Consider the following 11,266-nt stretch of genomic DNA (forward strand, 5'->3'; position numbering starts at 1 on the left):
ATGTGTCTGTTAGCCATTTGTATGTCTGCTTTGGAGAACTGCCTGTTCATGTCTTCTGCACATTTCTTAACTGTATTATTTATTTTGGGGGTGATAAGTTCTTTATAGATTTTAGATACTAGCCCTTTATCTAATAAGTCATTTGTAAATATCTTCTCCCATTCATTTGTTTGATTTTTAGTTTTGTGGAATGTTTCTTTGTTGTGCAGAAGCTTTTTATCTTGATGAAATCCCAATACTTCAGTTTTGCTTTTGTTTCCCTTGGCTCCTGAAACTTGTCTAGAAAGAAGTTGTGGCTGAGGTCAAAGAGGTTGTTATCTGTTGTGTCCTCTAGGATTATAATGGTTTCCTGTCTTACATTTAGGTTTTTCATCCATTTTGACTTTATTTTTGTGTATGCTGTAAGAAAGTGGTCCAGTTTCATTCTCTGTATGTTGCTGTCAAGTTTTCCCAACTCAGTTTGTGAAAGAGACTTTTTTTCCATTGAATATTCCAAAGAATATTCCAAAGAATATTCTTTCCAAGATAACTTGACCATAGGGTTGTGGGTCCATTTCTGGGTTTTCTATTCGTTCCTTTGATCTATGTGTCTGTTTTTCTGCCAGTACCAATTGTCTGGATTATTAAAGCTTTGTAATACAACTTGAAGTATGGGATTGTGGTTCCTCCCACGTTGCTTTTCCTTTTCAACACTCAGTTGGCTATTTGGGGCCTTTTCTTCTTCCCTAAAAATTTTTTGATTCTTTTTTCTAGTTCTGTGAAAAATGCTGGTGTTATTTTGAACAGAATGGCATTGAATGTGCAGATTGCTTTTGGTAATATAGACATTTTAACAATATTTTTTTCTTCCAATCCATGAGAAAAGGATATTTTTCCATTTCTTTGTGTCTTCTTCAATTTATTTCATAATTGTTCTATAGTTTTCAGAGTACAGGTCTTTTACCTCTTTTGTTAGCTTTATTCTTAGGTATCTTATGGTTTTTGGTGCAATTGTAAATGGGATCCATTCCTTGATTTCTCTTTCTGCTGTTTCATTAGTGATGTATAGTAATCCAACAGATTTCTGTACATTTATTTTATATCCTGTGAGTTTATTGAATTCGTGTATCACATCCAGCAGTTTTTTGGTGGAGTTTTTCAGGTATTCTAGATAGAATATTATGTCATCTGAGAAGAGTGAAAGTTTGAATACTTCCTTGCTTTTTATTTCTTTTTGTTTTCTGATTGCAGAGGCTAGGACTTCCAGGACTATGTTGAACACCAGTAGTGAGAGTGGACATCCCTGTCATGTTCCTGACCTTAGGGAAAAGCTCTCAGTTTTTCCCCATTGAGGATGATATTAACTGTGGGTCTTTTGTATAAGGCCTTTATGATGTTGAGGTATATTCCCTCTATCCCTACTTTTTTGAGTTTTTTTTTTTTTTTTTTTTTTTTTTTTTTAATCAAGAAGGGATTCTATATATTTTCAAATGCTGCTTTTTCTACATCTATTGAGGGGAATATATGGTTCCTATCCTTTCTTTATTTAATGTGGTGTATCATATTGATTGAATTGCAGATATTGAACTATCTCTGTAGCCAAAGAATAAATCCCACTTGGTTGTGGTGAGTAATCGTTTTAATGTACTGTTGGATTCAATTAGCTAGTATCTTGTTGAGAATTTTTCATCCATTTTCATCAGGGATATTGGTCTGTAATTTTCCTTTTTAGTGGGGTCTTTGTCTGGTTTTGGAATATAGGTGATGCTGGCCTCCTAGAAGTAGTTTGGATGTTTTCCTTCCATTTCTATATTTTGGAACAGATTCAGAAGAATAGCTATTATTTCTTTTTAAATGTTTGCTAGAAATCCATGGGAAGCCATCCAGCCCTGGACTCTTGTTTGTTGGGAGGTTTTTCATTACTGATTCTATTTATTTGCTGCTTATGGGTCTGTTGAAATTATTTATATCTTCTTGTTTCAGCTTTGGTAGTTCCTATGTTGCTAGGAATTTATCCATCTCTTCCAGATTGCCTAATTTGTTGGCATATACTTATAAGTGTTTGTATTTCTGTGGTGTTGATTGTGATCACTGCTCTATCATTCATGATTTTATTTATCTGGGTCCTTTTTCTTTTCTTCTTGATAAGTCTGGCTAGGAGTTTATCAATTTTGTTAATTCTTTCAAAGAACCAGCTCCTGGTTTCATTGATCTGTTCTACTGGTTTCTTTTATTTCTATTTCGTTTATCTCTGCTCTAATTTTAATGATTTCCCTTCTTCTGCTGGTTTAGGCTTTATTTGTTCTTCTTTTTCCGACTCCTTTAGGTGTAAAGTTAGGTTATATATTTGAGACTTCTCATGCTTCTTGAGGAAGGCCTGTATTGCTATATACTTGCATCAAAGGACCACCTTTAGTGCATCTCAAATATTTTGCACTGTAGGGTTTTCATTTTCATTTGCTTCCATGTATTTTTTTTAAGTTTCTTCTTTAATTTCCCAGTTGATCCATTCATTCTTTAGCAGGATGTTCTTTAACCTCCATGTGCTTGTGGTCTTTCAAAATTGTTTCTTGTGGTTGACTTAATGTTTCATAGTGTTGTGGTCTGAAAATATGCATGGTATGATCTGAAACTTTTTGTACTGGTTGAGGGCTGATTTGTGATCCAGTATGTGATCTATTCTGTATAATGTTCCAGGTGCACTAAAAAAGAATGTGTATTCTGGTGCTTTAGAATGAAAGCTCTGAATATTTCTTTTAGTCCATCTGGTCCAGTATGTCATTCAAAGCCATTGTTTCCTTGTTGATCTCCTGCTTAGATGATCTGTCCATTGCTGTTTGTGTGGTGTTAATGTCCCCTACTCTTATTGTATTATTATCAATAAATTTCTTTAAGTTTGTTATTAATCGATTTATATATTTGGTTACTCCCAAGGTGGGGGCATAAATATTTACAATTTTTAGGTCTTCTTGTTGGATAGATGCCTTTATTATGATATAGTGCCTTCCGTCATCTCTTATTAAAGTCTTTGCCTTAAAGTCTAGTTTGTCTGATATAAGGATGACTACTTCAGCTTTCTTTTGTTGTCCATTAGCATGATAAATGGTTCTCGAACCTCTTGTTTTCAATCTGGAGGTGCTTGGGTCTAAAATGAGTCTCTTGTTAGCAACATAAGGATAGGTCTTGTTTTTATTTTTTCTTTTAATCCATTCTGATACCCTATGTCTTTTGATTGGAGCATTTAGTCCATTTACATTCAGAGTAATTATTGACACATATGAATTTAGTGTTATTGTATTACCCATAAAATCACTGTTCCTATAGATGGTCTCTGTTCATTTCTAGTCTTTGTTGCTTTTGATCTGTCTTTCCCACTCAGAGGGTTCCCTTCAATATTTTTTGTAGAGCTGGTTTAGAGTTAAAAAACTCCTTTAGTTTTTGCTTGTGTGGAAAGTCTTTCTTTATCTCTCCTTTTCATCTTAATGACAGCCTTGCTGGATATTATATTCTTGGCTGCATATTTTCCCATTCAGCAGGTTGAATATATCATGCCACTTTCTTCTGGCCTCCCAAGTTTCTGTGTCAGGTCTGCTGCTAGTCTTTGTGTCCACCCTTGTAGGTTAAGGACCTTTTGTCCTGAACTGCTTTCAGAATCCTCTCTTTATCTTTGTATTTTGCAAGTTTTCCTATGATTTGTCTTGGTGTTCACATGTTTCTGTTGTTACTGAGGAGAGTTCTCTGTGCATCTTGGGCTTAAATTCCTGTTTCCTTCCCTAGATTAAGGAAGTTCTCAGTTATAATTTCTTCAAATACACCTTCTGCACCCTTTCCCCAGTCTTCTTCCTCTGGGACTCTTATGGTACATATATTATTGCACTTTGTGGAATCGCTGAGCTCCCTAAGTCTATATTCTTGATCTAATAGTTTCCATTCCCTTTTATTTTCTGCTTCATTATTTTCCAAAATTTTATCTTCTATATCACCTATTAGATCCTCTGCTTCTTCCATCCTCATTGTGATTACATTCAGTCAGTTTTGCATCTCAGTTAAAACATTTTTAATTTCAGCCTGACTAGTTTTTAGCTCCTTTATCTCTGCAGCCAGTTTTTTTCTGGTGTCTTCTTTGCTTCTTTCAAGTCCAGCTAGTATTCTTATAACTGTTGTTCTAAATTCTTGTTCAGATATATTGCTTATATCTGTTTTGTGGAAATCCATGGCTGTGATTTCTTCCTGATCTTTATTTTGGGGACAATTCCTCTGTGTTGCCATTATGTCTAGGTTTCTGTCTTTTGTTTATTATGAAAGTTTGTTGTTTCTTTGTCACGAAACAAATACTGTATCAAGAAGGGGGTCATACACTGTCCAGGGCCTGGTGCTTCAGGAAGTGTTTATGGTGTATGTTGTGTGCACTCTGCTATTGTATTTTGGCTGCTCTTTCCCATAGGTCAATCCTCTACAGAACTCCTCCTTGCTTGCAGTGGGGAGTGTTTGGAACTTTAACTGGGTGTGCTTTGATTAGTTTGTTCAAATAAGCCTGATAAGAAAGAAAGAAAGAAAGAAAAAGAAGAAAGAAAGAAAGAAAGAAAGAAAGAAAGAAAGAAAGAAAGAAGAAAGAAAGAAAGAAAGAAAGAAAGAAAGAAAGAAAGAAAGAAAGAAAGAGGCCCTATCCAAGAAAGTAGAAAAGGAAAAGGTCAAAAAAGCAAACAATCAGACAAAAAACTCTAAGCCTGACTCCATGGAAAAAGAAAGAAAGGAAGGAAAAAAAAAAAAAAAAAAAAAAAAGGAAGCCGTATCTAAAACACAAGAAAAGGAAACAAAAATCCAGCAAATGAACAAAAATCTATAAGCCTAAAAAAAAAAAAAAAAAAAAAATCTATAAGCCTAATTCCAAAGAAAAAAGAAAAAAATAAAATAAATAAACAAATAAAAAATAATTAGGAAAAAGGAAAGCCTAATCCTATTTCCACCAGAACTGAAGCTGACGCTTGGAGCACTCTATGACCAGTATACTTGGTACATGCAGGGGGCCTTTGTTTGTCTTCTGAGGGAGAGGCCTGCTGTGCTGGCTCACAGTCAGATGTGCCCTAGTAAAGATGCCCCTGCTAAGTCAGGGGTGAGGGTTTGGTGTAAGGGACTCTAGCCTCCACTGGAGGTGCTGTGTTTCTCTCTGAAGTCCGACTGTGCTGATGGGTGGGAAGTGTGGAAGATGGCATTACCGGACTCTCTTCTCCCTGGGGAGGGGAACTCATGGCCTCCGCTGTTCAAGAGGCCCTCACAGAAAAGCGAACTATCTCCACTCCTGTGTCCCAGGCTTTTGTCAGATCCCTGCCCCAATCTTCTATACCCAGCCATTGGCACACCCAGTGCCACAGTTCTCCTGTGTTTTATCACTGGCCTTTTGCTAGGATTCAAAATTCCAAATCATAAAAGACCTGGCAAGGCACAGATCCACTCCTCTCCCCGAGAGGAGAGCCTCTCAGCACTGCGCTTGGCACCATTCTGTCCCAGAAAAGCAGTTGCACACCTGCATAGGTGCCTGGTCTATGATGAAGTGCAGTGGGAAGCTGCGGTAAGGTTATCTGCCCCCTGGGTGAGCCTCTGTCCCCTGCTATTGAATGGCCACTCAGTGATGGCCAGTGGGCCTTTTGTCCTTGGAACTTTAACTGGGTGTGCTTTGATTAGTTTGGAGAGGCAAACTACTCTCTTCCAAATGTACTCCAGGAAGCATTCTCTCCCAGTGCAACCCAGGGATCCCCACACGACAGCATCTTGTGCAAACCATTTGTGCTGCTCTCTCTCCCTTTCTCTCTGATTTCTTTCTGTGAAAAGGGTTCCCTTTGCTTCATGGCACCACAGCTTTTCTCTCCCCAGTTCATATCTCTGAACCATGCATCTGCCACATTCTCTCCCTCCAATTTTGCAGATTCTTTTCTTAATCCTCAGATTGATTTCCTAGTTGTTCAAAATGATTTTATGTTGATCTAACTGTGTTCAAGGGACGAGGAAGGCCCAGGGTTCCCCTACTACTCCACCATCTTAACTCCTGACTGACTTATTTTGCTTTGTAAAATACTCTGTAGCTCCATCCATGTCATTGAAAATGGAAAAATTTCATTCTTTTTTAGGGCTGAGTAATATCCCATTATAGATATATATCAGAGCTTCTTTATCCATTCATCAATCTATGGACACTTGGGCTAATGCCATAATTTGGTTATTAAAGATGATGCTGCCATAAAAATGGGACGCATGGATCCCTTTGAATTAGTGTTTTTGTATTCCTTGGGAAAGTACCCACTAGAGCAATGCTGGATCATAAGGTAGTTCTTTTTTTTAACTTTTTGTGGAACTTCCATACTGTTTTCCAGAGTGGTTGCACCAGTTTCCATTCCCATCAACCTTGCAAGAGGGTACCTCTTTCTCCACATCCTCACCAACACCTGTTGTTTTTGTGTTATTGATTTTAGCCATTTTGGCAGGTGTGAGGTGATATCTCATTCTAGTTTTGATCTGTATTTCCCTGATGATAAGTGATGTTGAGCATCTTTTCATGTGTATGTTGGCCATCTGTATGTCTCCTTTGGAAAAATGTCTATTCATGTCTTTGGCCCATTTTTTTAAATTGGATTATTTGGTTTTTTGGTTGTTGAGTTTTATAAGTTCTTTATAGATTTTAAATACTAACCCTTTATCAGAGATATAATTTACAAATATCTTCTCCCATTCTGTCAGTTGCCTTTTAGTTTTGTTGATTGTTTCCTTCATTGTGTGGAAGCTTTTTATTTTGATGAAGTCCCAATAATTTTTTGATGTTGTTGTTGTTGTTGTTTTGCTTTGTTTTGTTTTACCTTACCTCAAGAGACATATCTAGAAGGAAGTTTCTATGGCTGATATCAAAGAGTTTACTGCCTGTATTGTCCTCTAGGATTTTTATGATTTCAAGTCTCACATTTAGGTCTTTAATCCATTTTTAATTTATTTTTGTGTTTGGTATTAAAAAGTGGTCCAGTTTCATTATTTTGCATGTTGCTGTCCAGTTTTCCCAACACCATTTGTTGAAGATACTGTCTTTTTACCATTGGATAGTCTTTCCTGCTTTGTTGAAGACTAATAGTCCATATCGTTGTGAGTTCATTTCTAGGTTTTCCATTCTGTTCTCTTGATCTATGTGTCTGTTTTTGTGCCAGTGCCATACTGTCTTGATCACTACAGGTTTGTAATATAACTTAAAGTCTGGAAGTAAAGGGAGAGAGAATCCTAGTCAAACTTCATACTGAGTGTGGAGCCCTACATGGGGTTCAATTCCATGACACCGATATCATGACCTCAGCTGAAACCGAGAGTCAGATGCTTAACTGACTGTACCACCCAGGTGTCCCATGGTTAGGTTTATTCCTTGGTATCATATTGGTTTTGCTGCAGTTGTAAATGGGATTGATTCCTTAATTTTTCTTTCTGCTGCTTCATTATTGTTGTGTAGAAATACAACAGATTTATGTATGTTGACTTCGTATCCTGATCCTTTACTGAATTCATGTATCATTTCTAGCAATTTTTTGGTAGAGTATACTCTATATAGAAAAGTTTATATCCTGTCAATTTGCTGAATTCGTTTATCAGCTCTAGCAGCTTTTTGTGGAGTCTTTTGGGTTTTCTATATACAGTATCACGTCATCTACAAATAGTGAATGTTTGATTTCTTCCTTGCCAATCTGGATGCCTTTTATTTGTTTTTGTTGTATGATTGCTGTGGCTAGGACTTCAAATACTATGTTCAATAACAGTGGTGAAACTGGACATCCCTGTCTTGTTCCTGACCATAGGGATAAAGCTCTTAGTTTTTTTTTTTTCTTTGAATATATTAACTTTGTTTTTTTGTTTATGGCCTTTATTATTTTGAGGTATGTTCCCTCTAAATCTACTTTGTTGAGGGTTTTTATCATGAATGGATGTACTTTGTCAAATGATTTTTCTTCATCTATTGAAATTATCATATGGTTCTTTTTGTTTTTGTTGCTAAACAGTCTTTAATACCTATATAAACTTATATAAGTACTTCTAGTACTTATATTACTTATATAAACTTACAGTTACCTATATTAAAATCAAAATTAACAAATACTCCAAAATCCCCTAATTGATTTTGTACATAGTGCTATTATTTATGTTTTGGGGGTTATTTATGCCTATCACTTCTGTGGTGAGGATATCATATAAAGGTGGAAGACCGTGCATCTCTTTCCATCTCTTCCCTCAATGACATCAAATTGGTGAGAGCCTTTACACAGTGGAAAATCACTAGTTCTACAGTGGGGCTTGGTTTACTATCAGTTGTCTAGACTTAAAGCAATGGAGAAATGCAGGTTAAATTTATATATGTCATGTCTCATGTACTCAGTACTTTGTGAATAACTCAAGAAAGTGAGAAATGTTTTTCCAGTATTTGAATACTATCATCTGATTCAGCAGTCACCCATGTCATAGACAAATTTTTGAAGTTCCAACATCCAACTTCCTTGTTTCACTTCTGTCTTACTCATTAACTTTGATGAGTATCAACCAATATTTATGTCTAGCTTACACCCACAGAGCTGTTTGTTAAAAATTCAACTGCTTCTACACCAGAATCCTCTGGACAGGGCCAAGTCTATCCTTGGTCAAATTCACCACTATGCTTAGGAGTTGGCCTTCTGGATGGTCCCACCTCCCAGGTCCTGCTAGGGACTTGGCCAGGTCTAAAAATTTTACACATGGGATTCAGGTTACCACCTGGATTGGGATGTGAGTTGAATGGATGTTTGCGTACCTGGGATTCATTCCCACATCCAGCACTGGGTTCTGCATCTTCTGGCCACTTGCCAGAAGCCAAGGAATCAGTGTGCAGGGTGTGCAGAAGAATCATGTTTATTGGAGAGGTGGGGGAACAGGTGTGGGTTCAGCATGGAACAAGGGTGTGTTAGGTAGAGGAGACTCAGGTAGCCAGGAATCCCCTATCCACTGGCACAGTGGAACCTGTGGTCATGTTGCTCTAGCCACTGAGCAGGAAAAAGATGATGTCCACCATGTTTTCCACCTCAGCAAACTTGACAAATGGGGTTTAATCCAGCATTACCTTGGCCTTCTGGGGTCACTCCAGTTGCCCTGGACCATGGGGGTCATCACCACTGTGGGGTTCACTGCATTTATGCAGATCTTGTGTGTCCTTAACTCCAGAGCCATCACTTTGGTCAGTATGTCCATGGCACCCTTGGTGGAGCAGTGGTTAGTGGTAGATGCTGTGGTTAGTCATTGTGCACTGTGAGGCCTGACTGGAGACATTCATGATGGACCCCAGAGTTCCCCTAGCTATTAAGCCATGGGCCATGAACTGGGACATTTGGAAACAGCCTATGGGTTCCCATCAAAGGACATGTCACATGCCTCCTTGGTGACTTCCAGGAAGGGCTGCTGCAGTGCCATGGCAGTGTTGTTCACCAGCAGGTCCACAGGGCCCACACTGCCCAGTGGCTGCTCTGTGGCCTCCCAGTCACAGGTCCACACACACAGGCTCCACCCCACAGTATTGTATGTATCATGTGTGTGAAGGGCACAGGTACCAGAGGCTCCATGCACAAGAAGGGGCACAGCTGGACCTCTGCCATGTGAGACTTTTCAGTCTGACAGAGGGAGGGATTAGAGGTCCCAGAGGATCCCACTGCCTTCTTGTGGTTCAGAATCCTAGGCTGCTGAAGGAGGCAGGAGAGGAATTAATGTGGCCCCTGGGCCACTGGGCATCTCAGGTCTTATGGACCTGGAGCCTGGCCCTGCCTTTGGCCAGTCCACTTCATGTGCCCCAGTGCCTCAAGTCCCAGGCCAGCAAAGCAGACATTTCTGCCTCCTTCCAAGCCCAGGGAACATCACCATCCTCCCACAGGCTTGTCTACCCATGGCAGCTGCCCACACTGGGAGGAATTGTTGAGGGTCCTTGTCTGCCCCAGTACCTGGTACCTCTGATCATATGGTTCTTTTCTCTTCTTCTATTAATGTAGTGCATCACATTATTGATTTGCAATTATTGAACCAACTTTGCAACCCAGGAAAAAAAAAAAAAACACTTGATCATGGTGAGTGATTTTTTAATGTATTTTTAGATTCAGTTTGCTAGTATTTTATTGAGAATTTTTGCATCCACATTCATCAGGGATATTGGTCTGTAGTTCTCGTTATTATTAGAGTCTTTTTCTGGTTTTAGTATTAGGTTAATGCTGGTCTCATAAAATGAATTTGGAAGTATTCTTTCCATTTCTATTTTTTTTTGGAATAGTTTAAGGATAGGTCTTAACTCTTCTTAAATGTTTGGTATAATTCACCTGTGAATCCATCTAGTCCTGGATTTTTGTTTGTTGGGAGTTTTTAAATTGTTGATTCAATTTCTTTGCTGGTTATGGGTCTGTTCAAGTTTTCTATTTCTTCCTGTTTCAGTTTCAGTAGTTTATATGTTGCTAGAACTTTGTCCATTTCTTCCAAGTTGTCCAATTTTTTGGCATGCAGTTTTTCATAATATTCTCTTACATTTTTTTTTATTTTGTTGGTGTTTGTTATTATTTCTCCTCTCTCTTTTGTGATTTTATTTATTTGGTCTGTCCTTTCTCTTTTTTAAAATAAGTCTGGCTATGAGTTTATCAACTTTATTAAATTTCTCAAAGAACCAGCACCTGGTTTAATTGAACTGTTCCACTGCATTTTTTAGTTTCTATATCATTTATTTCTGCTCTAATCTTTATTTCCTTCTTTCTGCTCACTTTAGGCTTCATTTGTTGTTCTTTTTCTAGCTCATTTAGGTGTAAGGTTAGGTTATTTATTTGAGATTTTTCTTTCTTCTTGTGGCAGTGTTGTATTGCTCTATACTTCCCTCTTAGGACTGTTTTTGCTGTATCCCAATAGTTTTGGACCATTGTGTTTTCATATTCAGTTGTTTCCATGTATTTTTAAAATTTCCTCTTTGCTTTCCTGGTTGACCCTTTCATTCTTTAGTAGCATATTGTTTAACCTCCATGTACTTCTGGTCTTTCCAGATATTTTCTTCTGGTTGACTTCTAGTTTCATAGCTTTATGTTCAGAAAAGGTGCATGGTGTGACTTCAATCTTTATGTCTGTTTAGGCCTGTTTTGGGGCTAATATGAGATTTATTCTGGAGAATATGTGCACTTGAAAAGAATGTGTTTTCTACTGTTTTAGGATATAAAGTTTTGAATGTATCTGTTAAGTCCATCTGGTCTGGTGCATCATTCAAAGCCATTCTTCCCTT

At 37.9% G+C, this 11,266-nt stretch overlaps 1 pseudogene; it reads right to left on the reverse strand.

Moving 5' to 3' along the window:
- Nucleotides 1-8,950: 8,950 nt before the first annotated feature.
- LOC118519717 (L-xylulose reductase-like) lies at nt 8,951-10,476 on the reverse strand (annotated as a pseudogene).
- Between the last annotated feature and the right edge of the window lie 790 nt (nt 10,477-11,266).

This window comes from Halichoerus grypus, chromosome X (assembly GCF_964656455.1).
Source record: "Halichoerus grypus chromosome X, mHalGry1.hap1.1, whole genome shotgun sequence".
Classification (NCBI taxonomy): Eukaryota; Metazoa; Chordata; class Mammalia; order Carnivora; family Phocidae; genus Halichoerus; species Halichoerus grypus.